Raw genomic sequence first — 23,309 nt, forward strand, 5'->3', positions numbered from 1 at the left:
CCCCATGATGCAGACATCTCACAGAGGCTTTCATTTTCCAGACTGGAGTTTTAAAGAATAAGAACAAGCCTCCAAGACATTTATGCTGGAGAACGTGCTACAGCCCCCTAGGTGAGCTCAGGGTGGCCTCAGCGCCCAGGGTCTAATTTCAACCACAGCAGTGTTCTGCATCCTTTCACTCCAAAGAGGTAATGTTTCCTCCACAAGATCATACTTGGGAATTCAAAAACAAAGTCAGCCAGCAGGTGTTCCGTTAAGGTTTCCTGGGTATTTATCCCAGTTAAAAATGGCTTTGTTGAACATGATGGCTTCTGACTTGCTCACAATGATCCCCCAACAGCATGCGGCCTCTATGATTCACGGGCAGCTGGAGAGGCGAAGGTGGAAGCTGGAGTAGGAACAAGGGCTACCCTCCTCTGAGCTTCAGAGAACAACTTCCAGGCTCCAGCCTAACTGCTTTCTCATCTCCTCGCCCACATGATCAGTGGCACCAGTTTTCAAACCATGCATTCCTTCAAACATCCAATGGGGATATTTTTCCTTCAAGCCATTACTCGAAGGAAACTGAAATAGATCAAAGCACAGCAGCGCTGTGTCAAGCAAAGATCATCCTTGCCTGGCCCTCAACCCTCCCCCAACAGTGGCTCTGCTGAGTTCCTCCTAAGGATTGAAAACCATTGGCTGAGGCCCTTGGTACAGCATCCCAGGCCCTCCGGGAACTGCCCTCTGCCTCCTACCCAGCCACATCTGCTACAGTCCTGCCTGTTCTCACATCAGGCTTCAGACACACTGAACCCTCACAGGTTCCCAGGTGTACCACACCACTACAGGACTGCCTCCATTTCACACTGCTCTTTCCTTCCAACTTCCTTTCTCTCTTGTCTCCCAAGTTCAGTTCAGTTCAGTCAACTCAGTCGTGTCTGAATCTTTGGAACCTCATGGACTGTAGCACGCCAGGCCTCCCTGTCCATCACCAACTCACGGAGTTTACTCAACTCATGTCCATGGAGTCGGTGATGCCATCCAACCATTTCATCCTCTGTCATCCCCTTCTCCTCCTGCCTTCAGTCTTTCCTTTCAATAATCAGCGTCTTTTCCGATGAGTCAGTACTTTGCATCAGGTGGCCAAAGTACTGGAGTTTCAGCTTCAGCATCAGTCCTTCCAATGAATATTCAGGACTGATTTCCTCTAGGATGGACTGGTTGGACCTCCTTGCAGTCCAAGGGACTCTCAAGAGTCTTCTCCACCACCACAGTTCAAAAGCATCCATTCTTCGGCACTCAGCTTTCTTTATACTCCAACTCTCAATCCATATATGACTACTGGAAAAACCATAGCTTTGACTAGAAGGACCATTGTTGGCATCTCTGCTTTTTAATATGCTGCCTACTGACTTTCATGTTAAGATCTTGCTCAACCAACATTTTTTTTTTTAATTTGTTTGGCTGCTCTGGGTCTTAGCTGTGGCACGTAGGATCTTTGCTGCCATGCGTGGGATCTTCACTGAGGCATGTGGGATATAGTTCCCAGACCAGAGATCGGACCTGGGCTCCTTCCCTGGAAGCACAGAGTCTTAATCACTGCACCACCAGAGAATCCCAACCATCACCTCTTGCCTCTCTCCATGCCCCAGTGCCACCATAGTACAGTGTCTCTTCTTTCTTTTAAACTTTTTAAAAATCACTCTGACCGAATTTTTTGCTTCTGTGTTCACCTCCCTCACTGGCCTGAAAATGAAGAAAGGAACTGATTGATTTCTATATCCTCAGCTCCTACAGTGCCTGTATCCCCAAACCAGTCCACTGTCTGGTACATAATAGTTCTCAGTAAGTGCTTATGGAATGAACACCTAAATCAGTGAATCAACAACAACAACAACAAAAATAAGGATGAACAGGTTCATGCTTTAACACTTTAATAGTTCAGATTCCTAGGTTTGTATTTATCTGCAGTAGTGTTTTGCCTTGATTCTAATATCTGTGTGCTTCATTCATCCAATTAATAAATATTCACTGGATGCGTACAACCACATTTTATTAATTCTAAAGTACCCATTTCTTTTCACATTTAGCTTCTCTGAAATCAGTGACTCTTAAAAACCAATGGCAACCAGGAACATCTTTCTTAGTGACATAAGAAATAATGAGGCATGCTGCAATCAGAGACTGACATTAGAAGAAATGCAGACTGTGCCAGCCGTCAGACACCCTGCTAGGAACTGAGGATACAGTGAAGGGCAGAAGAGGGCAGGGCCGTGGCTTATATCTTCCCAGATTTCTTTATCTGCAGAGGAGGAAGACTGGCTAGGCTAGCCGCTCCACCGCCCCCAAATGACCACAGGCCTCCACTTGCTGAACTCAGGACTCCCTCTCTTAGTGTCCCACCATCGCCCCTTGGAAGGACCCAAGGACGCTGCTCTCCAACACTGATCCTGGCAAGTCAACACTCTGTCCTTGACTAGAGCTTTTCAAAACTATTCTAAACACTGCAGGGAGAAACAAGGGGGGAAAATAGGAAATGAAGAGTCTATGCAAACATTCTGGCTTACACAGACTTGGCCAGCCACCCAAGTTTCTCTCTTCTCCTACCAGAGCCAGTGACGAAAGAGGCCCCCAGGGGGCTGGCCCAGCTCCTCAGGCCTGGCTCCCTCACTTGCGACTGTCCTCTTCGGCATGGAATATCTCATCTCACCACCCACCACCCAGACATCCTGATTTATTCCCAGTAAAATCCAAAGAGGCAGATTTCCACTCTGTAGCTGACTTGGGGCTTACCCTGGCTCTGGGTTTTGGACCTATTTCTTGCCTAAAGAGGAAAGAGACCATCCTTCCGGAGAACCCTCCCCCTCCACGTCTGACTTGTATGGAGACTGCAGCTTTGCCATTAGAGAGTTAACTCCAGGGCTGCCTGGACCACAGCGGTACCCCTAGTGCCAGCCCAGTGTCTGGCACATGGCACAAACTCACCACGTCCCTGAGACTCAGAGCAAACTCTTAAAACCCACCTTTAGGGAAATAATAAAAGGTAAAAATTTACTGTGTATCTGATGCTTTACTAAGCAGCTTGCTTACATTTTTAAATCCACTTTTTGTCCTGATATCAACCCTTGAAGAGAATTACTAGGACCATTCCCATTTTACTGATGAGGAAAAACAAGTCCTAGACTAGTCAAGTAACTTGCTCCCGTATGTCATATAAATAGCAGGTGATGGAGGTGAGAGCAATCTCAGTCCCTCTGGCTGCCAAATCCCTAAGCGATCTCAGAATGCCATGCTAACAGGTTCATGCATGCTAAGTTGCTTCAGTCATGTCCGACTCTGCGACCCCATGGGTTGTATGTAGCCCATCAGGCTCCTCTGTCCATAGAGACTCTCCAGGCGAGAATACTAGAGTGGGTTGCCGTGCCCTCCTCCAGGAGATCTTCCCAACTCAGGGAGAGAACCCACCTCTCTATGTCTCCTGCACTGGCAGGTGGGTTCTTTACCACCAGTGCCACCTAGGAAGCCCCATGCTGCCGGATACCCTCCACTTAGTTAATGTATGTTTGCCAAGGACTCTGCCTACTCTGTACATTGTTGTTTAGTCGCTAAGTTGTACCTGACTCTTTTGTGACCCTGTGAAATGTAGCCCACCAGGCTCCTCTGTTCATGACAAGAATACTGAAGTGGATTTCCTTCTCCAGGGGGTCTTCCTAACCTAGGGCTCGAAGCCATGTGCCTACTCTGTCTACAACTGGCTTACTCAGAACTCAAGCTGCCCACCTTCAGAGACTGTCCCTTCCCCAATACCAGGTGGCCTCTGGTAAAACTATCCATTTCTAGACTGTATGACTGAGACATGAGTCCAAAAGAGAGTCAAACCCACAGGAACAAGGGCATCATCCCTTCTCTGCATTGTTCACACACACACCCCAGTTCATGTTTTTGTAAGAAATAGATCCTAATTAAATATTTCAGGTTCACTACGTTTCCTATTACTATAGTTTTAAGTGATCTTTTTATGATTGTTTCCACACCTGGATCTTGAAAAGTTCAAGCTCTAGGGCAGCTTCCCTGAAACTTGACCCTGTGAGTTATAAAAACTCTGCCAGAGGATTTTCTGCACTCAAGATTCCTCGTCTCCCCTCTGTGCCCTTTGTTCCTGGGTCATAAGTACTCTCTGATGTGTCCTAGACTCCAAACTATATTCCAGTTCCTCTTGGCCTCAGAGAATAAACTAACTGCAAAACGGAAAACATTATTCCCTTTTATAATTTGCTTTAAAAAAAAAAAAAGATTAGGATCCTCCTGCATGCTTGGCACTTTCACAAGTTCATCTCTTCCAACTGAAATGCATTTAAGCTGGGAAACCTACCACCATTTTATACCTTGTTGGGATAGGAAAATTTGCCCCAAGTCACACAAAGAGTAAACAGCAGCAGCATCTGCATTTGAACCCTGGCCTCTTAAGGCAACTTTAGGGCTCTTTCCAACCTAAAAGTGAAAACCGAATCCTTCAACAACAGTATCAACAACAAAGGCAGCAACAACTGGCACTTATTAAGCTCTGCTCTGCAAATCACCCACCTGATTTTGTGATTTCACTTGTAACAATCCCGTGAGGTTGCCACCACGAGCTCATTTTCCAGTTAAAGAGACTGAGGGTCTCAGCAATAAAGCAGTTTAAGGTCACAGAGCACACCACCAGAGGAGCTGGTTTTTGTCCAGGTCACAATGGTGTGGCTTTAAAGCCCAATAGATGAATGCTGAGAGTCAGAAAGTTGATCCCACTTCATTTATTTGAGGCAGAGGTAAATTCTCTAAAAAGAAAGACAACTAATAAGGAATATGGGGTATCCGACTCTTTGTGACCTCATGGACTGTAGCCCTCCAAGCTGCTTTGTCCATGGGGATAATCCAGGCAAGAATACTGGAGTGGGTTGCCATGCCTCCTCCAGGGGATCTTCTCAACCCAGGTATCGAACCCAGGTCTTCTGCATTACAGGCGGATTCTTTACCATCTGAGCCACCAGGGAAGCCCATTAAAAAAGAAACATAACTAATAGGGAATATGAGGTGGCTGGTCAGGCAAGAGAACTAAGAGCATAGACTGTGGAGGGCAAGAGAAAGAAAAGCTACAGGGAGAAATTCAAACTGGCTGCACACGTGTCCCAGGCCTTACCTAACTTCTCAGTCTACAAGAGGCTCCAAAGGGCAGAACAGCTTCCCAGCCAATTGCCAGCACGGACTGAACTGGTTTTTAGCCTCTGTTCATGATCAAAAGACTGCTCTTATGATAAATATTTATTTGGTGCATTAAATAATAGCCTGTACAAATATTATTAGAAATGTGCCACAGGAAACCACAGGCTTCACAGCTGATTCCTCAACAAACGTGAAAGCTGCTCAAAGGCAGTGTGAGAAAAGGAGACAGAGTCAGGGACATGGAGGCTGTTCTCTGCATAACTGTCCCAAAAATTCTCAAAAGGGGCCATGCTACACATAATCGTGCTGAAAGCCACTCTGTGGGGTTGTTCTCTTTTATTTGCTTCCTTCTTTTCCCCTAAATGACCTATACCGTGCATCTGGCCTCAGCACGGCTGGGTTTTGTATTTTCTCTGCGTCAGCCATTGAGCGTTGCACTCAACAAGTGCAGAGCAGAACACTGTTCCCTAAGACTGCAACCCTCCAGGGTGGATAAGCTTACCTGCAGTTCTACTTCTTAGTGGGCCACTCCTCCGGGACTAACTTGAGGACAGTGTCTACAGATACCGCGTCCCAGGGACCTGGGAGTGAGCTTAATATCCTCTCTTGACTTTGATCTTTGGTCTTGGCTGGGAATTCAGGTACACAAGTCACACATAATTTTTTTTTTTAGTTATAATATAATCAGGGGGTTGGGAGATTTGGGAAGAAAAAGATAAGCAATGAGTATGCTGCTTCACTTTAGTCTCCTCAACAGAAAGAATGAAATACCACTTTAAGCAGTTCTCCCATGCTCTAAAATGGAGAGAAAATTTGGCATGGGAAGGAAAGAGCCAATCTGGAAATAATACCTGGTTCTCCATCGGCTTTACCAAAAATATACATGGGAGAACAGGTACAGCTTCTTGACAGGTACTTCTCCTCGTAAAGTAAAAGGCTGTCTCCTGCAGCTCCAATCTTGCTGTATTCTTTGAACGATTAACTAAGATTGTATAACCAGAGTGCCCAGCACAGTGCCTGATATTAATATACGGTATGCTCAGTAACAGCTTCCCTAGTGGCTCAGATGGTAAAGAATCTGCCTACAATATGGGAGATTCCAGGATGGGAAGATCCCCTCAAAGGGAATGGCCACCCACTCCAGTATTCTTGCCTGGAGAATTCCATGGACAGAGGAGCTTGGCAGGCTACAGTCATAGGGTCACAAAGAGTCAGACCTGACTGAGTGGCTAACACACACACACACACACACACACACACACACACACACACACACACTCAGTAAACAGCAGCAATTATTAGGACTATTAAGATATGCCAACCTTTTCTTTCATAACCAAATCATCCCTGAACATCTGCAGGGATGTTTAGTATGCATGATCTATACCTAGGTATTCACACCATGTCTAATAGCTCAAATTCCAGTAAACAAATGTAAAGTGCTTTCTCTGGGTCAGGACACTAGGAATAGGAAGCTGAAAAATATATCATTTCTGATCTTAAATAGTTGACAGTTTAGTGTAAGAATCTTACTTTTGTAAGATTTTGTAAAGTCAAACAGTGATGCATCAAGTTGTGCCTAGTTTACATACTCGAAGCACAACTAATGCACCTGGTAATATTGCACGTGGCAGTAAGGGGGCTCCATTCGCCAGTGGAATCTCAGCTATACTCTTGAAGCCAAGCGTCTTGTTCCAACTCCCCCTTCCTTGGCAGAATACGGAGATGGAAGTTGATAAAAGAAGTACCAGTTTACTGTCTTCATCCGTCTTCCAAGCACTAAATCAAAGCCCAGTATGTTTCAAGACGTTGAGGATCCACATGCTTTGGACTGAGCCCATCTTTAAAGACAAATCTGAGGTGACTGGATGAGGGGTGTGGAATTAAATCAGAAGGAAGAAAAGCTGGCTGTCGTCTTAGATTCAAAGTTGGATTCCAACAGGTAGAACAGGCAAACTTAACGAAGCCTTGTGCGTGCCTTGCAATGTGGTGGCCACAGGGATCAACACTGAGGCGGTCCTGGGCCGTGGCCAAAACCCACCACCCTCCAAGAGCCACCCAGGCAACGTTCAACAGCTGACGCAGAGAAAATACAAAACCCAGCCATGTTGAGGCCAGATGCACGGTATAGGTCCTGACGAAATCACGGGTGGAAAATCTGACGCGTCAAATGACATCCCCAAACTCCCAAACCAAACATCGCCTGAGAGCAAATTAAACTCTGGATCTCCCATGTCCTCTCCTATAAAACCTCACTTACACTGCCTTCTCTTCAATCCTTGTGGTCCAATAAAGCAACTCCCTACTTGTTAAAATGCCTTCCAAGCCCTTTAAAATGCCCTGCCAAGCTATTCTCTCTGCAGAGACGGGGAGTGGAGGAACCCACATTTATGACACCCACCCTTCCCCCACTTACAGGGGGAAGACACTAAAATCCCGAGGGGAACAAAATCCAGTGGATGGTCACAAAGCTGGAAGATGAAGGAGGCTGTATTCAAATTCAGGTTTGTCTAGGCCAGAACAGGACTCTTATCCATCCCTGAAATGACTTGACTTTTCCCACCTCCCAACCAAGTTGCTTTCATCCTTAGCATAGTCAGAACACAATTCCAAGTCAGTTCATCCTGTGAAAACTTCTCAGACACTCAACCATTAGAAACGCCCCCTCCATGCTCTGATTAATGACAACCCTATGTCACTATACAGGCTACTATGAGAAGCTTTAGATATTGAGATTGTTCTGCCCTCTACTTCCTTCTGCCGAGAGGGAAGCATGCCGTGTGTCCTGCAGTAATAGGGGAATTCTTGGGCTGGGAGGGAAGAGGAAATTATTAACGTATAAAATAGTCGAATACCTTTTAAAATAAAAAGCCTCTAAAAACTCTCCATCCCTGGAGAGGTCTAGAAGCACCGTCCACAAGCCTCTCTTCTGTATAAAGCACTGCACCCCTTCCCAGGGCATTCTTCCTCCTTGACCTGCAGCCTACTTCCGCACACACAGCAATGGAGGAGAGAAGTATTGGGTACAGCAACAAAATCCAGGCACCATCTTGTAAAACTCTGCCCTCAAAGACAATGCCCAGACTGAGGATGGCTGAGGTCTCTGGCCTACTCTTTTGGCTTTTTTTTTTCCTTTTTAAAGAATTTTTCTCTATTATTTTACTAATATAAACATTTTTATATTATTATTATATATTATTATATAGTATATATTATATATTATTAATATATAGTAATTTATTTTTACTTACTGCTAACGATTACTGACCATTTTTTAATTGAAGGATAACTGCTTTACAATGTTGTGTTAGTTTTTGCTGTACAACAACATGAATCAGCTAGAAGTATACTTGTGTCCCTTCCCTCTTGGGCTGCCCTACCACTCCCCCACACACCCTATTTATGAAGAATGGCTAGGTGGCTTCAAGGCCTCACGTGAAAGGCCTAAAGAATGAGCTATTGAAGATTACTGAACAGTGTGCCTTTCCAGAAACAGGCCCTGTTAAAATTATCATGAGCAGCAGTGTAAGCTTCAACACCAGAAATGCTGCTTCTGCCCAAAGTGAAGGCCAAGTTCTTTATCTGGCCCACAAGAAACTCAAAGCTCCTGCTCCTGCCCGAACCACTAACCCCACTTCCCAACCTCATCTCTAATCACAACTCCTAATATGCCAACCTTACAACATTACTAGCAATCCCTCAAATGAAAGTTTGCTGCCTTTGTTCATGTGATGCAAAAAATACAGACTTGCAGTTCATAGAAAAAGATATTCAATCCATACATTGACCCTTTAAGCTCACAAAAAATGGAGGGAAATGCAAATCAAAACAACACTGAGATACACTGAGAAACTTAAAAAAATGGGCAGAAAATGAAAACACTGATAATATCCATTTTGGGCAAGAGCTTGGGGACACAAGCAGTTTCAGATACCTTTAACAGGAGAATAATTGGTTCATCCTCCTTTAGGACAATTTGGCAATATCTATCTGTTTTCCAAATCTACCCCTTTACCCAAGAGTTGTAACTTCTAAGAATTTACCTTCTAAGAACTGAAGATTGGTTCATCTAAAAGATATATACAAAAATGCTCATTTCTCTTTTTTTCTTTTTAAGGCAAGGGCACACTCACAAAAACCTTGGAAACATTCAATATTCATTTATAGTGCCTGCATGTTAAGTCACTTTAGTCATGTCTGACTCTTTGCAACCTCATGGACTGTAGCCCGCCAGGCTCCTCTATCCAAGGGATTCACCAAGCAAGAATACTGGAGGGTGTTGTCATGCCCTCCTCCGGGGGATCTTCCCAACCCAGGGATCAAACCCACATCTCCTGCAGCTCCTGCACTGCATCTGGGTTCTTTACTGCTGAACCACTAGGAAAGCCCCATTCATTTACAGGGGACTTGCTAAAACTGATACAGAAGCAGTTGTTAAAAATGAGACATAGCTAAAGGAAATTGCTAATTATATGTTATTGAGTAAAAGAGCAAATTCTTAGATACTACAATATGACTGCATTTGTAAGAACTCTGTAAAGAGGAAAGCACATCAGTTGTTCTCAAACTGTGATCTTCAGAGAAGCAGCATCAGCACCACCAAGCAATGTGTTAGAAATGCAAACTCTCAGGCTCCAGCCCAGACCTACTAATTCAGAAACTTTAGGGAGTATGGTTCACAGCCTATGCTGTTAAAACCCTTCAGGCTACCCTGAATGCTACTAGAGTCTAAGAACCACTAAACTGTATAAAGACCTAACATACAAAATTTCAGGAAGAATATGCAAAAGCCTGCTTACCGCAGTGACATCTAGAGAAAGAGGTACAGTGGAAGCATGGAGGGCAATTTTTAATCTCCCGTCTCTGTGCTGCTTGAATTTTCACAATAGGCAGCTACTATTGTAATACCAAGAAAGATTCTTGTACTGGGTTGAAATCTACTTTATGTGGCTTCCACCCTCTCGTCCACATTTTTATCCCATGGGATCAACCAAACCATCTAACCTCTTTTAAGTCAGCTAGCCCTTGGAGAAGGCAATGGCACCCCACTCCAGCACTCTTGCCTGGAAAATCCCATGGACAGAGGAGCCTGGTAGGCTGCAGTCCATGGGGTCACCAAGAGTCAGACTCGACTAAGCGACTTCACTTTTCCCTTTCACACATTGGAGAAAGAAATGGCAGCCCACTCCAGTGTTCTTGCTTGGAGAATCCCAGGGACGGGGGAGCCTGGTAGGCTGCCGTCTATGGGGTCGCACAGAGTTGGACATGACTGAAGTGACTTAGCGGCAGCAGCAGCCCTTGGATATGCATCCCTTAGATAACACCACCCTTATGGCAGAAGTGAAGAACAGAACTAAAGAGCCTCTTGATGAAAGTGAAAGAAGAGAGTGAAAAAGTTGACTTAAAACTCAACATTCAGAAAACTAAGATCATGGCATCTTAGTCTCATCACTTCATGGCAAATAGATGGGGAAACAATGGAAACAGTGACAGGTTTCATTTTGGGGGGCTCCAAAATCACTGCAGATGGTGACTGTAGCAATGAAATTAAAAGACACTTGCTCGCTGGAAGAAAAGCTGTGATGGGGGAGCCTGGTGGGCTGCCATCTATGGGGTCGCACAGAGTCAGACACGACCGAAGTGACTTAGCAGCAGCAGCCCAATGTCACAGAGTCAGTAAAAAACAAGAGAGGGAATTCGACCCATGCTCTTTCCACTATGTCGCATGATGATTTAAAACAGCCACACTAATATCAACGTTGGCCACATAATTCTATAATCCCAGAATCTGATAAATTATACTGAGTTTGGTGTATCTAAATAACACTTGATTTTATCACCTGTCTTCTCAACTTTTATCCCCTATGCTGCTGCTAAGTCACCTCAGTCATGTCTGACTCTGTGCGACCCCATAGACGGCAGCCCACCAGGCTCCCCCATCTCTGGGATTCCCCAGGCAAGAACACTGGAGTGGGTTGCCATTTCCTTCTCTAATGCATGAAAGTGAAAAGTGAAAGTGAAGTCACTCAGTTGACTCTTAGCGACCCCATGGACTACAGCCTACCAGGCTCCTCCGTCCATGGGATTTTCCAGACAAGAGTACTGGAGTGGGGTGCCATTGCCTCCTCTGTTTATCCCCTATAGGTGTTCAGTAACTGAGTCCTTTCCAAATCTCTTCATCCCATAGCCACTTTAGCAGAATTCAAGATACTCAGCTCTCAGCCTGGTCTGCAACAGATTTCAGTGTATTTGGCCCAAAATCCAGATGGCCCAAGGGACAGGCAACACATAAATTTAGGCTGAATGACTTGTCCTTTATTTTCCCCACTCTTCCTAAACCCAGTCCCCACACAAATCACTGTAGATGTACTTGCTATATAAACTCTGCTTCATCATCCATGTTGATAAGGACCTTCTAAACAATTTAAAACGATAGTTGTAGGACTTCCAGGAAAAACCATCTCATCGTTTTTCCTTGTGTCAAACCTACTTCTGCCCGAACATACTGTGCCTTTTCTCTTCTTTCCCACCAAGTGGCACCACCAACCACCCCGACATTGTAGCCGGCAATCTAAAAAGCATCAGTGATTCCCTGCGCAGGTTATTCTCTGTTTACCCACCTCTTCCACACTCAACCCTTTTCTGCCTACCCTGTGTCCTGGGGATTGCAGTCTGACCTCTAAGGCTCTCTAACCCTTTTATCTTCCAGTTGGTTTTGCCCATGGAGAGCCATTAGCAGAGACCTTAAAGGAGGAAGGAAAGTAAGGTCCGGGTTCCCTTCCTTTGGAGCTGCCTCGAACCTGCTGCATTTCTTTAAGATATCAGATCCTCTCAAGGCAGCTTTCTCCACGGGATTTCTCCTTTTGAGTTCTCCATCCCTTGCCCGCTTAAGTAGAAAAGTATAACAATACCACTAATATTAGCTCTAGGCATTCATGCTGCCCTCATCTTTCTAAATAGCTCCTGTACTTAAAATTATACAAATCTAAGGGTGTCTTTCCTTCTGATTTATTCCTTCACTGTGCCCTTTCAGTCCTCAACCAGTAAAAGTGCCTGAATAACTCGAATTCCCTTCCTCAGAAACTCTAGTAGTCTCTTTTAAAATTTTCTTCAAAACTTCCAGGTGAAGGCCTCCACTTCTAGCCAAGATGGAGTAAAGGGCACCATATTTACCCTCCTACCTTAAATAACTAAAATAACGAATACAGGAAACAAAGGTTCTCAGGATACTGGACATCAGGCAACAAAATACAGTGATGTCAGAGAGACGGGGAGAAAAAGAGGTATCCTGAAATTGTTTAAGCTGAATGCCTGGGACCTGGACACAGGAAGAGAAAATCCACGCCAAGGCCTGCAGTTTCCTGAACTGAGCGAGAGCTAGGAGTCTGTGCAGAACAAGGAGGCTAGAATTCTTGGGGCAAAGTAGGAGATAGGAAAGGTGCCCCGAAGGTGTGCTCGTCAACTATCCAGGACCGTAGCAGTCACTGTACACGTGCGAAGACACTGAGCCAGAAGCCCTCCAAAGGATGACAGTGAACAATCAGGGGACGTCACGCAGGGCCAGGAGTAGTGGCGATTCACACCAGCCAGTGAGGAAAACCTCATAACTAACAGGGCTTGGGGGCGAGTACACAGACAGGCTTTACCTCAGCAGTGAAGAGGCATTAGTCCCACTCAACAAAGCTTAAGCAGGACGCAAGAGCATCACACTGTTTCCAAATAACTTAGACATGCTGCAAAACAAAGATCAAGTGTATTTATAGAAATACGGAAATATCTAGCATTGAACAAGGTAAAACACATAACGTCTGGTATTCAGTCAAAAATTAGCAGCATGCAAAGAAGCAGGAAAATACGACTTAAAACGAGCAAAATCAATGGACTCCAACCCAGAACTGACCTATCTGACAGAATGAGTTGATGCAGCTATTAAGCCAGTTATTATACATGAAAGTCCTATGTTCAAAAAGCTAAAGGAAAGAGTGAATTTAAAAGTTCAGACATATAAGGTTTTTAAAAGAATCAAGTTGAAATTATAAAAATGAAAACTAAAATATCTGAGATGCAAAGCTGACTGTATGAGATTACATAACACAGAAGATTAGTGACCTTCAATACATTATAATAGAAACTATCAAAAATATAACAAAGAGAAAAAAGATTTTTTAAAAATAGAGCATCATGAGCTATGGAAAAACTTAAGTGACCTAATATATGTGAAATGGGAATACCTGAAGGAGAGAACGAAGAAGGGATCAGGAGAAATACATTAAACATAATGGTTATAAATTTCCAAATTTGATGAAAACTATAAAAACATATATTCAAGAACACAAATGAACTCCAAGCAAAAGAAATATAAAGAAAACTCAGCCAAGCAACATCATAACCAAATTGTTCAAAACCAATAGTAAACAGAAATCTTAAAAGCAGTCGGGGTGGAGATGGCAAATTATGCAAAAAAAGAAAAAAAATGTGAGAATGTCAACAGAAATAATGTAAGCTATGAGACAGCAGAGCAAAATTTGAAGAACTGGAAGAAAAAACTTTATACTAGAATTCTTTGTACTGTGGGGAAAAAAATCTGTTAAAACTGAAGCTGAAATAAAGATTTTTTTGAGACATACCAAAGATGTCATACCAAAATTCATCTTCAGAGGAAAAAAAAAGAACAAAACATCTGTGGCTTCCCTGGTGGTCCCGTGGTTAAGACTCTGCTGTTCCACTGCAGAGGGTGTGGACTCTATCTCTAGTTGGGGAAGTTCCACATGCCTCAAGGTGTGGACCCAAAAAAAGAAAAAAGATCAAAATTTCTCAGCAGCAGAACTGTACCACAAGAAGTGGGAGAAAATAATATCTCATGGAAATCTGGATCCATAAAATAAAAGGAAGAGCATAAAAGTAACTATGTGGGTATATATACACTTTTTTAAAAGTTCTGAAATGTCTTAAAAAGATAATTGACTGCTTAAAACTAAAATAGTGTCCATGTATTATGGGGTTTCAATATATGCAGAAGTAAAATGTATTGTAGAAGGCAATGGCAACCCACTCCAGTGTTCTTGCTTGGAGAATCCCAGGGATGGCGGAGCCTGGTGGGCTGCCGTCTATGGGGTTGCACAGAGTCGGACACGACTGACGCGACTTAGCAGCAGCAGCAAAATGTCTTGTATAACATAAATAGCAGTAGTACAAAAGCTACGAGGCAAGAATTAGAAATACATTGTTGTATGGTCGTTTTGATTTATTTTTAATTGGAGGATAACTGCTTTACAATATTGTGTTGGTTTCTGCTATATCAATATGAATCAGCCATAGGTACATGTATGTCCCCTCCCTCTTGAAACTCCATCCCACCTCCCACCCCTATCCCACCCCTCTAGGTTGTCACAGAGCAATGGATTTGAACTTCCTGTGTCATACAGCAAACTTCCATTGGCTATCTAATTTTACGTATGGTTTTATATTATATATGAAGTGGTATAATACCACTTGAAAGTTTACTCTGATAAATTAAACATGTATACTATAAACTTTAAAGTAACCACTAAAATAATATCTGAAAAAAGGATATGCTTAATTAGCCAATAAAGGAGGAAAAACATAGAATTAAAAAATAATTAATCCAAAAGAAAGCAGAGAAAGAGAAAAGAGAACAAAAAACAGATGGAACAAATAGAAAAGAAAAAAACAACATGCCATGCTTAAAACAAACCATAAGAATTACATTATATATAGTCCAAACACCCTAATTAAAAGGCAGAGATTTTTTATGTCTTGCCTTGTTAAGCTGCCTATAAAAAGCCCGTTTTAAATATAAGGAAACAAACAGGTTAAAAAGGAAAAGCAGGAAAAAGATATACCATAAAAGAACAATCAAAAGAGAGCTACACTTTGATATATTCATATAACACTAAATAGATTTTAAAGTATAAATATTACCAGGAATAATGATTCAGTAGATATTGAAGAAAAAATAGCATCAGAAATTATGAAATAATGAAGTGGATGATTCACCAATATGACCTAAAAATCCCAAATATTAATCCACCTAATAACAGAGTGTCAGAATACCTAAAGCAAAATCTGATAGAACTGCAAGGAGAAACATGTATGTCTACAATTATCATGAGAGATTTAAATCTGCCACTCTCAATAATTGGTAGAACAGGTAGACAGAAAATCAGGAAGTACATAATACATACCAATAGTCAATAAAGCTAACTGACATGTAAAAAGCACTTTCCCAACAATAGTAGATTGTATTTTTTCTTTTCAAGAGCACATGGAATACTTATTAGGTTGGTACAAACGTAACTGTAGTTTTGGACTAGGAATTTTAAATTATAACTAGGCTCAAACACATCTTTATTAATCTAGATAGGAACCATTATAATCACCACATTTTTGCCAATGAGAAATAAGTTTGTTTATTCCTGTAGCATAAAAATCTATGCTTTAGGATTTCACAAAATCTTGGAAAGTATTTTCTGCATCCTGCTGGTTGTGGAAACATTTTCCCTGAAAAAATTTTTCTAGATGCTTGAAGAGTGGTCAGTTGGCAACAGGTCAGGTGAACACTGAAGATGAGGCAAAACTTCATAATTCAGTTTGTTTAACTTTTGAAGTTCTGACTGTGTGAAGCGTGGTCAGATGTTCTTGTGGAGAAGAGGGCCCTTTCTGTTGACCAGTGTCAGCTGCATGCATTGCAGTCTTTGGTGCAACTCATCCACCTGCTGCACATACTTCTCAGATGTAATGGTTTCACTGGAATTCAGGAAGCTAAAGGACATCACCAGACGGCCAACACCGAAATCAGATTGATTATATTCTTTGCGGCCAAAGAGGGAGAAGCTCTATACAGTCAGCAAAACAAGACCAGGAGCTGACTATGGCTCAGATCATGAACTCCTTACTGCCAAATTCAGACTGAAATTTAAGAAAGTGGTGAAAAAACACTAGACCATTCAGGTATAACTGAAATCAAATCCCTTACGCTTATATAGTGGAAGTGAGAAATAGATTTAAGGGACTAGATCTGATAGACAGAGTGCCTGATGAACTATGGATGGAGGTTCATGACATTGTACAGGAGACAGGAATCAAGAACATCTCCAAGAAAAAGAAATGCAAAAAAGCAAAATGGCTGTCTGAGGAGGCCTTACAAATAGCTGTGAAAAGAAGTGAAAACCAAAGGAGAAAAGGAAAGATATACCCATTTGAATGCACAGTTCCAAAGAATAGCAAGGGGAGCATAAGAAAGCCTTCCTCAGGTATCAATGCAAAGAAATGCTACTGCTATTGCTAAGTCACTTCAGTCATGTCCGAATCTGTGTGACCCCACAGACAGCAGCCCACCAGGCTCCCCCATCCCTGGGATTCTCCACGCAAGAACACTGGAGTGGGTTGCCATTTCCTTCTCCAATGCATGAAAGTGAAAAGTGAAAGTGAAGTCGCTCAGTTGTGTCCAACCTTCAGCGACCCCATGGACTGCCGCCTTCCAGGCTCCTCCGTCCATGGGATTTTCCAGGCAGGAGTACTGGAGTGGGGTGCCATTACCTTTTCTGATGCAAATAAATAGAGGAAAACAATAGAATGGGAAAGACTAGAGATCTCTTCAAGAAAATTAGAGCTATCAAGGGAACTTTTCATGTAAAGATGAGCACAATAAAGGACAGAAATGGTATGGACCTAACAGAAGCAGAGGATATTAAGAACAGGCGGCAAGAATACACAGAAGAACTGTACAAAAAAGATCTTCATGACCCAGATAATCATGATGGTGTGATCACTCACCTAGAGCCAGACATCCTGGAATGTGAAGTCAAGTGGGCCTTAGAAAACATCACTAGGAACAAAGCTAGTGGAGGTGATGAAATTCCAGTTGAGCTATTTCAAATCCTGAAAGATGATGCTGTAAAAGTGTTGCACTCAATATGCCAGCAAATGTAGAAAACTCAGCAGTGGCCACAGGACTGGAAAAGGTCAGTTTTCATTCCAATCCCAAAGAAAGGCAATGCCAAAGAATGCTCAAACTACTGCACAACTGCACTCATCTCACATGCTAGTAAAGTAATGCTCAAAATTCTCCAAGCCAGGCTTCAGCAATACGTGAACCCTGAACTTCCAGATGTTCAAGCTGGTTTTAGAAAAGGCAGAGGAACCAGGGCTCAAATTGCCAACATCCACTGGATCATCGAAAAAGCAAAAGAGTTCTAGAAAAACATCTATTTCTGCTTTATTGACTATGCCAAAGACTTTGACTGTGTGGATCCAAATAAACTGTGGAAAATTCTTGAAGAGATTGGAATACCAGACCACCTCAACTGCCTCCTGAGAAATCTGTGTGCAGGTCAGGAAGCAACAGTTAGAGCTGGACATGGAACAGACTGGTTCCAAATAGGAAAAGGAGTGCCTCAAGGCTGTATATTGTCACCCTGCTTATTTAACTTATATGCAGAGTACATCATGAGAAACACTGGGCTGGAGGAAGCACAAGCTGAAATCAAGATTGCTGGGAGAAATATCAATAACCTCAGGTAGGCAGATGACAGCAGAAAGTGAAGAAGAACTAAAGAGCCTCTTGATGAAAGTGAATGAGGAGAGTGAAAAAGTTAGCTTAAAGCTCAACATTCAGAAAACGAAGATCATGGCATCTAGTCCTATCACTTCATGGGAAATAGATTGAGAAACAGTGGAAACAGTGACAGACTTTATTTTTTAGGGGCTCCAAACTCACTGCAGATGATGATTGCAACCGTGAAATTAAAAGTCACTTACTCCTTGGAAGGAAAGTTATGACCAACCAGGACAGCATATTAAAAAGCAGAGACATTACTTTGCTGACTAAGGTCCGTCTAGTCAATGCTATGGTTTTCCCAGTGGTCATGTATGGATGTGACAGTTGGACTGTAAAGAAAGCTGAGCTCCTAAGAATTGATGCTTTTGAACTGTGGTGTTAGAGAAGACTCTTAAGAGTCCCTTGGACTGCAAGGAAATCCAACTAGTCAATCCTAAAGGAAATCAGTCCTGAATATTCATTGGAAGAACTGATGCTGAAGCTGAAACTCCAATACTTTGGCCACCTGATGTGAAGAGCTGGCTCATTTGAAAAGTCCCTGATGCTGGGAAAGTTTGAGGGCAGGAGGAGAAGGGGTCGACAGAGGATGAGATGGTTGGATGGCATCACGGACTCAATGGACATGAGGTTGGGTAAACTCTGGGAGTTGGTGATGAACAGGGAGGCCTGACGTGCTGCAGTCCATGGGGTTGTAAAGAGTCGGACATGACTGAGTGACTGAACTGAACTGAACTGAAAGCAAATCAAACCAGCAACAGACCACCAAACAGTGACCATGACCTTTTTTTCTGGTGTGAGTTTCGCTTTGTTAAGTGCTTTGAAGTTTCTTCTTGGTCCAACCTCTGAGCTAGTCACCTCCGGTTGTCATATAAAATCCAGTTTTCGTCACACATCACAGTCCAATCAAGAAATGGTTTATTGCTGTTACATACAATAAGAGAAGATGACACTTCAAAATGACAATTTTTTTGAATTTCGGTCAGCTCATGAGGCACACAGTTATCAACCTTTTTCATCTTTCCAATTTGCTTCAAATACCGAGTGAATGTAGGATGGTCGAGACTGAGATCTTGAGCAACTTTTCATGTAGTTGTAAGAGCATCAGCTTCGATGATCCTCTCAACTAGTCATTGTCAGCTTCCCGATGGCTGGCCACTATGCTCCTCATCTTCAAGGTTCTCATTTCCTTTGCAAAACTTCTTGAAACACGAATGCTTCTTGTACACTCATTAGCAGTTCCTGAGCCAGATGCGTTGCTGATGCTGTGAGTTGCCTACATTGCTTTATGACTCACTTTGAATAAGCAAATTCGAATAAGCAAATCACTTGAATTCACTTTTTTTTATCTAACATCATTTCCCTAGTCTAAAATAAATATAAAATAAACAGTAAGTAGTAAGTCATTAACATAAAAATAGAGTGAGAAATGTGCATTAAAATGACATATAAGATAACCACATTTAAGAATGTATTCCAGTATCAAACAGCAAAGTTCAACACTGTAAAACCACAAGTACTTTCGTATCAACCTAATACAAAGACAGACCACATTCTGGGCCATAAAACAAGTCTCAAAAAGTTAAAAAAATTCAAATCATATAAACTACTTTCTGTGACTTCAATGGATAGATGTGTGGAACATCCTCAAATATTTGGAGACCGACTGACACACTTCTGTAAACCATAGGTCAAAAAGACACTTTAAAAAACTAGAAAATGTATTCACTGAATGCAAATAAAAACAGCAAAACTTGTGGGATGCAGCTGAAGCCATACTTAAAAATTTACAGACTCAAATGCCTATATTAGAAAAGACGTCTCGAGTAAATGACCTTAATTTCTACCTTAATACATTAGAAAAAAAAGGGTAAGAGGGATCCAAAGTTAGCAGAAGAAAGAAAATAAAATTTAGGGTAAGTATCAATAAATTAAAAAATAATAAAGAGAATAAATGAAAACAAAAAGCTGACTCTTTCAGAAGATCCATAATATTCATAAATTTCTGGCAAGAATGATCAAGAAAATAAAGAGAAAAGAGACAAATAACCAGTATTCAGAATGAGGGAAATGAAATTACAACAGATTCTATAAATGTTTAAATGATAATAAAAGTATTATGAGCACCTTAGATGATATGTACAGATTCACTTAAATATATTAATAGAAACAAACCTCACTCAAGAAGAAACAAATAATCTGCACTGCTGCTGCTGCTGCTAAGTCGCTTCAGTTGTGTCCGACTCTGTGTGACACCATAGACGACAGCCCACCAGGCTCCCCCATCCCTGGGATTCTCCAGGCAAGAACACTGGAGTAGGTTGTCATTTCCTTCTCCAATGCATGAAAGGGAAAAGTGAAAGTGAAGTCGTTCAGTCGTGTCCGACTCTTAGCGACCCCATGGACTGCAACCTACCAGGCTCCTCTGTCCATGGGATTTGCCAGCCAAGAGTACTGGAGTGGGGTGCCACTGCCTTCTCTGGATAATCTGCACAGTCCTCTATTATTATGTCAATTGACTTTTCTGTCTCCTCCATTAAAAAAAAAAAAAAAAACACTCAAATGGCTTCACTGATGAAGTCTACCAAACATCTGAGAAAGAAACAATGTCAATTCTATATGAACCCTTACAGAAAACTGAAGAGAAAGAAATGTTTCCCTGCTCATTCTATGAGGCCAGAATTATCTTGATAACAAAACTTAAGAGACAATATAAGAAAAGAAAATTGTATCATTACCAAACATTAACACAGATGCAAATATTCTTAAAATTTTAGCAAATAGAATCCAACAAAATATAAAAAGGATAATAGGTCCTGGCCAAGTGGGATCTACCTCAGTAATACAAGGTTAATTTAACATTCAAAAAAAAAATTAATGAATGTAACTGACTATATTAACAGTCTTTGAAAAAATTATGATCTCAATAGTTACAGAAAAAAGCAACTGACAAAATATTACACCCATTCTTCATTTATAAAAATTAATGAAACCTCTCAGCACAGGACATTCTAGCCAGTGTACTATGGCAAGAAAAGTTAAGACATTCTCATTGAAAGGAAGAAGTAAAATTGTCTTTTTTCACAGATAACATGATCAGATAGACAATCTGATGGTACCAGCAAAAAGTTATTAGAACTAAACAAGTAATTTAGCAAGATGGCAAGATACATGGTCAATATACAAGTAGCAACAAACAACTGATAGCTGAAACCCAAAAGGACAACATTATTTTCAATAGCATCAAAAAATGTGAACTACCTACAGATAATCTGACAAAGATCCATCTACTGAAAGCTAAAAAAACACTGTTGAGAGAAATTAAGGAAGACCTAAATAAATGAATAGATAAGATTCTGTCCAAGGATAGAAAACAAAATTTAAGACATCAATTCTCTCCCCAAATTAATGTACAGATTAAACTAAATTGCAATTAAAATCTAAACAGGGCTTTATTTTGAAATGACTGTAAAATTAATATGGAAATGTAACAGGTGTAGAATAACCAAAACAACTTTAAAAATAAAAAAGTAGAAGGATATTCCACCTGACTTTAATATCTATTACAAAGCTATAGTCATCAAAACTAAGCGGTAATAGCATTAAAATAGACAAAGATATCAATATAATGAAATAAAACATGCAGAAATGGGTCCACATATACATATGGTAAAATGATTCTGTTCAAAGGTACAAAGACACTTCATGAGAGACAGGATAGGCTTTTTATCAAATGGTACTGGAACAGCTGATACCATATGCAAAAAATAAAGCTTGTCCCTATCTTGTTCTACAGGTTAACATAAAATAGATCCTGGATGTAATATAAAATAATAAATAAAGCTTCTTAAAAAAAATAGGACAAACTATCTGAGATCTCAGACTAGGCTCAACTTCTTAGATACCAAAACCATGATCCATAAAAGAATAAACTGATAAAACAGACATCATTAAAATTACAAACTGATAAATTAAACTTCACCAAAATTAAGAACTCTGCTTTTCAAGACACTGTTAAGAAAATGAAAATATAAGCCACAAAATGGGAGAAAATTTTTCCAAATCACAACTATGATTTAAACAAAAAACAAACGTAATGAGAATATACATAAAAACCTCTTAAAAATCAATAAAGAAATAGGTCATTTTTAAAATGGACAAAAGATTTAATAAACACTTCAACCAAGATGTATGAAATACATACGGAGAAATAAGCACATGATAAGAAGCTTGAGATTATTAGTCATTAGGGAAGTACATATTAAAACCCCATGAGAGAATTCCACATCAATAGAATAACTAAAATTTAAAAGTGACCACAGCAGTTGGGGCAAACTAGAATCACTCTGAAATACAGATTGGATGCATCTTAAAAGTTAAATACACACCTACCGTGTAAACTAGCCATTCCACTTCTAAGTATTTAACCAAGAGAAACAAAGCCTGCATAAAGACCTTTATACAAGTAATCATATTAGCTTTATGTGTAGTAGCCAAGAAGCAGCAAATAATTCAAATGTCCATCAACAGGTTAATGGATAAACTAAATATGGCATAGTTGTACAATGGAATACTACTCAGAAAAACAAAACATAAATTTTATATGCATATACCACCTGGACAAATCTCAAGAGGATCATGCTAAAGAAAAGTCACCATACATAAAAGATACATACTGTATGACCCTACTGATAAATATTCTAAAAAAGTTTAAATAATCTATCCTGACAGAAAGCACCTCACTTCTTGGAATTAGGAAAGGGCACAAGAAATCAACGGGGGTATAAGAAATGTTCTTTATCTTGATTGTGATGACAGTGTCATGGATAATATTAAAACTTCTCAAATTAGAAATTTTATATATGTACAGTTTACTTTATGCCAGGTATACCTCAATAAAGCTGCTGAAAAATATTCCAATGGTGAATGCCTTTTCTTTTCCAAGGTACTCTGACTGCTATATTCTTTCCTTATCTCCTACATTCAATCAGTAATTAATTCTTAAGCATTCTATTCTAATCCCTCTGTTCTAGTCCCATAACTATGCTAACTCATCTCTCACCTGCATTAAATTAGTCTCTTCAGTCCTCACCACTTCAATTCATTTGCCACCTTGCAGCCAGAATTAACTTTCTAAAACACACCGCTGAGTGTCAGTCACTCCAATAGCTGCTGCTTGCGCTAGAGATACATTTCAACCTCCTTAACCTGATTCACCCGACCCTCCCTGAGCTGGCCTTTGCACTCTCCCCATCCCCCTTTTAGGCGATTTCCCACTTCACTCTCTCCTGTCTGCCCATAATCAGCAGTGCACCAGCCTTGTATATCTTTGCCCATGCTGTCCCAAATCAGCATGTCTTTCTCCAGCCCAGTCATACTGAGGCTTTGCAACTCTCCAGTTGGGTATTATCTCCTCTGAGCCTACAGTGGCCCATTTGGACTTCTCTCAACTCCTGAGAATCTTAAAATTGATTTTTATTGGAATATAGTTGGTTAACAATGTTGTGTTGCCAGGTGTACAGCAAAGTCAATCAGCAATATCCACTCT

General features: G+C 41.1%; 1 protein-coding gene across 5 annotated transcripts in view; it reads right to left on the reverse strand.

Annotated features, from left to right (window-relative positions):
• FGGY (FGGY carbohydrate kinase domain containing) overlaps window positions 1–23,309 on the reverse strand; it is a 502,857-nt gene that overhangs the window by 477,493 nt on the left and 2,055 nt on the right. For 2 of the 5 annotated variants that reach the window (XR_011144409.1, XM_068963997.1), the window contains exon 1: window positions 5,687–5,752. The exons of 2 other annotated variants lie outside the window; for them this stretch is intronic. The gene's annotated coding sequence lies outside the window, so the exon portion shown is untranslated. Of the gene's footprint in view, window positions 1–5,686; window positions 5,753–19,936; window positions 19,998–23,309 lie in introns of those variants that run through there. One more of the 5 variants, XM_068964000.1, reaches the window with a different exon arrangement.

The sequence above is a fragment of the Capricornis sumatraensis genome, chromosome 2 (assembly GCF_032405125.1).
Source record: "Capricornis sumatraensis isolate serow.1 chromosome 2, serow.2, whole genome shotgun sequence".
In the NCBI taxonomy this organism is placed as follows: domain Eukaryota; kingdom Metazoa; phylum Chordata; class Mammalia; order Artiodactyla; family Bovidae; genus Capricornis; species Capricornis sumatraensis.